The sequence below is a fragment of the Benincasa hispida genome, chromosome 2 (genome assembly GCF_009727055.1).
Source record: "Benincasa hispida cultivar B227 chromosome 2, ASM972705v1, whole genome shotgun sequence".
NCBI lineage: Eukaryota > Viridiplantae > Streptophyta > Magnoliopsida > Cucurbitales > Cucurbitaceae > Benincasa > Benincasa hispida.
In genome coordinates, this window is record NC_052350.1 from 44,916,993 (window position 1) to 44,924,067 (window position 7,075).

Genomic DNA, 7,075 nt, shown 5'->3' on the forward strand with positions numbered 1-7,075 from the left:
CAATTTAGGCCCTATCATGATAATTTTCTTATTACTTACAATTTGTAAAAAAAAAAAACTTTGATCAGTTTATTGTTCTACATATATGATGTGTTTTTATTAAATCGTATAAAATTTTTCACGTTAGGGACTAAATCGTTACTTATTGAAGTTTATGGACTAAATTGTTTACGAAAGTACATGAATTAAATTGTTACTTCCATGAAAGTCTAAGGACCAAAAGTGTTTTTTAACCTAAAGTAGCCAAGAACTTTGTGGTACGATTCAATTATGTTCTTAATTTTGAAAAATTGTATTGTTATGTTTGAACTTTAAATTTTGGTTTAAAAAATACTCTCAAACTTTGAAGTATTTCAAATATATATTTTCGTTGAAATAAAAGTTGGAAATTGGCATCCCAACTATTTGCAATTATATAAAATATTGTTGCCATTTATTTCATCTAAAAAGATTTTGTTAATATCAATTTCATCAAGCTAATACTTATAGCAATATTTTCAAACAATTACAAATATAGTAAAATCTACTATTGATAGATTCTATTGTTGATAGATTCATTTTATGATAGTCAATCTATTACTAATAGATTTCAAAAGTTAGATCTAAATTTTTATATATGAAAACTCTTTGAATTGTATTATAACTACTAATATCATGGACTTGATTACTATATTTGCAACTCTCTCTAAATTTTATAGTTCAGCGATAAGAATAAAACTTTTCCAATTGTAAGAATAAAACTTTCAAAGCCTGGAGTATAACTTTTCAAAGCCTACGAGCATAATTTAAACCAATCCCAAAGTATTTCATAGTTTGGGAGTATTTTGTACGTGTGAAATTTTTTTACTAAGATCGAAAATTAATAATTCTGACCAATGTTATTTTAAAATAACATGTTATATTTTGATATATTAAAATATTGAGTAATTATTTTAAATCATTAAACTGTTGAAAATATTTTTAAATATAGTAAAAGGTCATTTTCTATTAAGGATAAATCGTGATAGACTGTGATAGATATTTATCAGTGACATCTATCACTAGATATCTATTATTAATAAGTAGTGCTATTTTGTTTTTTGTTTCTCTTTTTTTTTTAACAAAAACAAGCACACAAATTGTGAGCTTTTTCCTTCTAAACAAATCATAAACTTTTAAGAAATTTCCTTCAAGATAACAACGGCACAGTGTGCCATATATACATCGACGAAGCCACGTCGAACTCGTTTGATAACGTTTCTGTTTCTTATTTCTTGTTTTCGTTTTTCATTTTTTAAGGAGCAGACTTGTTTGATAACTATTCCTGATTTTTCTTTCTAAAATTTGAGAAACATTTCTAAAAATAGGGTCGAATTATTGAAACTACAAAAAATAGTTTCTCTATGTTTTGTTTCTATTTTATAATACTGTTTCTTTAATTTGCTAAATGCAACCTTGATCTATTGGAAGACACATGCGCACATTATCCTTTCACCTCTTAGTCATGCATTCAACTCTCAAGATGAACATTTTTGTTTTGTTTTTCTTTTCTTCTACATTTATTTCCATGTTTTATATTTTATTTATTTTCTTTATTAATTTTGCTATTTACAAAAAAAATGTTATGTTTATATTTGTTCACACGAGATTTTTGGATAAACTTGATTTGTGGAGTTGAACTTGTGTGGATAGATTTGATGCAGATGTATTTCGATTTCTAATATTTAATCATCTTATTCTCTCTCGGTTGAACATGTATGCTTGATATATGGAAGCAGAGCGTATGGATATTCTTGAAGTTTGAGTATTGGAAGAATATTTATATCTCCAATTAACTTCAGTCTTAAGTGTGGTCAGTTTTAAGAGTCAAATAGTCTTCAGATTGTAGAAAATTTTCTCTAAGGTCTCTGGAGTCTAAAATTTCTCACCCCCACAAATGAAGAGAACTCCTCTATTTACCTTCTGGCAAAGTAGGCTGATGGGCAAGACCCCTCCAGCCGCAATGGTGTGGGGCGTCAGAGGCTGTTGCCTCGTGGCCAACTCGAAGGGGCTGAAGTTCGACGCAGAGCTTTTTGGTTGTTAAGTTATAGCAGCACTGAGCAACATCCAACAGCTCCAGTCCTACAGGTTTCCACTAAAGTGTCTTAAGTAGCCCTCGAAGAGTCCGTTTATTCTCTCCGTTAGAGTTCTCGGTGGACTTCGTGGGTTTGGACTTGGTTGGTCCATGGGCCTTTCCGTTTATTCCCTCCATTAGAGTTCTCGGTGGACTTCGTGGGTTTGGGCTTGGTTGGTCCATGGGCCTGGCCCTTGGGTCCAACTAATTGGATTTGGGTCTTATTTGACATTTGGGTCAAATTAAACCTATTTTTGGGCCCAGGTGAACTTTTAGCCCAAAAATAATATCAAATTGGATCGAATTAATTGTATTCAATCCATCGATCATGAAGGAAACATGTGGCATTGTCGGAATTCGCCAATTTATATCTTCAACTTCAATTTGGGACACATGTCAACTTTTAATTAGTCTTAAATTCAATTATTTGGAATTTCGTCATTAATTTAGTAAATGACATGGCAATTTGCAATTGATCCAAAATTTTTCATTTAACAAATGTCAATTTTTCGAGATTTATGTGCATATATTGGTGGATGAATCTTGAAAAATATAAGGTTGGAATCGAAATTCAAATATATTTGTTCTTGAATTTGATCTCAATTGATGTGACAATCAAATTATGAATTTAGTAAATAAGTTTAACTAGAATTTAGGATAAACTTTGGAATATTACCAAATTTTAATTGGAGATTTTACCTCCCAATTTGATTTGGATTGAGGATAAAAGCTAAACTTGATTTGAATTTGAGATAAAATTTAGAATATGGCCAAATTTTATTTTGAGATAAATTTGAGACTTTATCCCTAATTTAATTTTGCTTCAATGATAAAAGGCTAAATTTGGATGATTTGACTTAAGATAAAATTTAAAATATGATCAAATTTTAAATTGAGATTTTATTCATAATTTAGTCTCAAAGTTGAACGATTTGAATTTATGATAGAATTTGGAATATGACCAATTTTAATTTGAAATAAATTTTAGATTTTACTCTCAATTTGATTTGGTTTGAGGATAAAAGCTAAATTTGATTTGAATGAGATAAAATTTGGAATATGACCAAATTTTAATTTGAGATGAATTTGAGATAAAATTTGAAATATGCCCAAATTTAAAATTGATGTAAATGGTTTTTTTATAGGAAAATTATTTTAAATGACAAAACTGTTAAAAATATTTACAACTAATAGCAAAGTATCACAGTCTATCTGTGATAAATTGCGATAGACAGTAATAGACTACCATCTCTATTTATCTGTGTGATGATAGACTAAGATAGTAGTTTATTGCTAGGGTCGACAATGGGCTCGAGGCGGGACGGGGGGTCCCCCGTCCCTGGCTCCTCACCCCATCCCTGACTGAGGATTCCCCATTTCCTTGTGGGGATTTCCCTATTGATATATATATATTTTTAATTTGAGTCACTTTATTTAAAATTGCAATAGTCTACAAAAAAAATAAACAAAATTTAGTAGATTGATCCATGAAATAAACACAATTTAGAACCTTACAAATCCATTAAATAAGTTTACAATTTAAATTAAATAAAGTTCGACTAAAAGTTGGAAGTCAATTTAAGGCAATGTCTTATACAATTACAAATACAACAACCATAATCATAAATTGCTCGTCTTTCTCTCTTCATTGATGACTTTACATTCAAAATTTTCTCCTTTCTTGGTATCACCCCATCCTTAATTGTTATTTAAAATATAATCAATAAATAATATCACAAAAAAATAACTAGACAACAAGTTTAAAAAGTGTCATAAAAAAATAATATTAATCATTGAGCATACCTCAGTTACCACTCCATCTGCATCAGAATCGTCTGCATCTTTCTAAAACAGTTGCTAAATGTTTAGCCATTTCTTTTCCGTGCTAGTACCTTATGTCGTCACATATTTATAATAAAAGAAAATATTTATTAATATATTAAATGCTAAAGAGAGGTAAAACACAATAAACAAATTGACGTACCTGTCAAAATTTCAGTTGCAATTCAATTTTGAGTGCACATCAAAGATTCTATTGTCAGTGCACATCAAAGATCCAGTAGATAACGGGATGGTTAATATGACTTGCAATTTCCTGTAAAATGGGATACTTGACCACATTCAATTTCCACCAACTCATAATGTCAAAATCAGATGTAAGACAGGTTCATCCAAATATGCATCAAACTATTGCTTCTGATTTATATTATTGGAGTTTGATACAAACAAGTCATAATCATTAAAATCATCAAATTCTATATTCTGTGATTCCATCTAAATGTTTAGAGCGAGTATCATCACCTTCACCTTCATGCTCAGCTGATATTCTTTTTTCAAATCTGAACAAAGTTTTTTTAATCTTTTCTACTTCAAGAAAAAAAGTATATTAATAAATTCTAGGAAAGTAAAACTCAGTTGTAACATAGATCTAAAACTGCAGCTAACCCCATGAATTTTCTTTCAATACTTATCAAACTTTGAAATCATATTTGAAGACATGTTCTTGAAAGCCAGAATTCGTCTAGTCAGAAATAGCCAATTTCAGTTTACAAATTTTTGGAGAAAAGATTAGCAGTAGGATATTTGAATCCAGAGAATATTTCAATCATGTGATGAGATATTTTCGATTTCTCACGTATCTCTTTTGTTAATACTTAATCTTGATCCAAAGGCAAAACATTTTACTTTGGTTCTATTCAATAAAAAACAGTCTTGTACTTCAAAGCAATGGCTAAAATAAAATATGTAGAATTCCACCTAATACAACAATCAAGACTTAACATCCAACCATCATAAACATTCATTTTTTCTAAAATTTCTCCTTTCTTTTTTTATGTATGCACCAAAAAACACACTACTACGAACTCTTTCAATCCCATCTTCCATCACTGCCAACCCATATTTCACAATTAAATTTAGAACATGAGCACAACACTGTATATGAATAAACTCCAATCCAATATTAAGTTTCCACACAGACTATCAACAAGCATATTAACCATGGAGTCATTTGTACTACAATTATCTACAGTTACATATGACAATTTTCGGTTAATATTCCAGTCTAACAGACATTCCATTATTTCTTCATGAAGCATCTCAGAAGTGTGTGGAGAAAGGACATATATAAATCTGATTATTTTATTTCGCAAAACCCAACTATCATCAACAAAATGTGCAGCGACAACTATATAACCTTTTATTTGGTGGTTGGAAGTCCACATGTCCATTGTAAGGGCAATTTTTCCTTTGATCTCATTCGACAATGTCATGGTTTTTAACTTCTCAATCTCGTAAATTTTCAAGATCTCCTTCATTGTGTTTCTTGATACCATCTTAAATAATGGTTGGATGACATTACAAAATTCCCTAAAACCTTCATGCTCAAGAGAGGATATTCATGTTTGACTATCATCCTAGCTAATGCTTTTTTTACAAGTTCCTGGTCGAAGTTATATAAAGATAAACCCAATGTATTGTTCTTCACTATGTTAGGATTCAATAGGGATTGTCGTATGTCCTTTTGCCCTTTATAGGGCCATATCTTGATATGGCCATGTAAATGTTTGGTTCCATTTTTACTTTCACCCCTAATTTTTGTTTGCAATAATTACAAATAGCATTGTCTACTACATTTATTTTTTGTTTCTTCAAATGATTCCAAACAACCGATATCAATATCCTTTTTAAAGACCCCTTCTTAATGTCCTCTTCACAAAAAATAACATAATCATGAACATTCAAATTATCGTCATTTGAGGAGCATGAAGTTAAAATTGGGGTTGGTGATGAAGACATTGTTCTTTGAAACCTATCAAGTTATACAAAATAAAGCAAGAATAAGCTTGTGACCTATTTTTGTATTAAATTACAAAGTCTATCTATATTTGAAGACATAATTATAAAGTCTATTTAATTTTAAAGACTATCTATATTCGGACCTAATTTTAAAATTTATATAAATTGAAGACCTAAACTCTCAAATTCGTAGCATTTTTTTTAATTATTTTAGTATTCAATTTTATAGAATTAACCATTTGAATTTTTAACAACCACCACCAATGTAGCAAACTTAATAAATTCCATATATATCAACGACAATTAATTTCAACATTTTAACAAAAAATTTAACAAGCCTACAAATAATTTCAACATTTTAAGAAAAATGTAACCATAAATAATTTCAACATTTTAACAATTTTAATGACAGATAATTTCAACATTTTAAGAATTTTAACAACAAATAAATTCAACATTTTAACAAACAAAGATCTAATTAAAAAAAAAAAAAAAAGTGTTAGTAACTTACATTGAACGGCAGACCCGACTTGAACAGACGTGAACAGGTTCAACATGAACGATTAGAATCGACTTGAACTGACGTCGACATGACGGGAACATCTTGAACGGAGTCAACAGACAGAACCGACTTGAAGCTTGAGTAGATCAGGCAAAACAAAGTTGACGGAAATGGGGAGGAGTCAACGTCTTGAGGCTTGAGCAGATCGGTCAGCGTAAAGGATGGCGTGAACTGAGTCTAAGAGGCAGAGGCGCAGTTGCACAGGAGAACGTGAACTGAGCAGATCAACCAACGCAACGCAGTGGAAGGCGTGAAGGTGAAGCTAAGGAGATTGGAATTCTGAAAAGGAAAAAAAATAGTGTTAGGTTGTTGGGGTTTTTAGGTTTAAAGCTTGGGTCTTGAGAGTTGGGCTCGAACTTTGGACTTTTGGTAGAATTATTAATTGGGAGTTTTATTTTGGATTTTGGGCTTTGGGTAGAATTAATTGGGAGTTGTATCTAAATTACTATATATATATAATAAATGGGGGTCAAGGTCGGGGTTGGCGTCAGGGACGGTATGAGGATACAACTCCCAATAATATACCTGGACGAATAATATCCTCGGTTTGACCACATCCCTCAGTCAAACCAGAGATTTTCCGACCCGATCGGATTGAGGCCCCACGAGGACTTGACCCTGCG

At 30.8% G+C, this 7,075-nt stretch overlaps 1 long non-coding RNA gene across 1 annotated transcript; it reads right to left on the reverse strand.

The window, feature by feature from the left end:
- Positions 1–3,580: 3,580 nt before the first annotated feature.
- On the reverse strand, positions 3,581–6,841 carry LOC120071743. The gene is made up of 4 exons (XR_005480327.1): positions 6,402–6,841; positions 4,077–4,187; positions 3,896–3,984; positions 3,581–3,789 (listed from the first exon to the last, which is right to left on the reverse strand). It is a non-coding gene; the product is annotated as an uncharacterized LOC120071743 (long non-coding RNA).
- Positions 6,842–7,075: the final 234 nt, after the last annotated feature.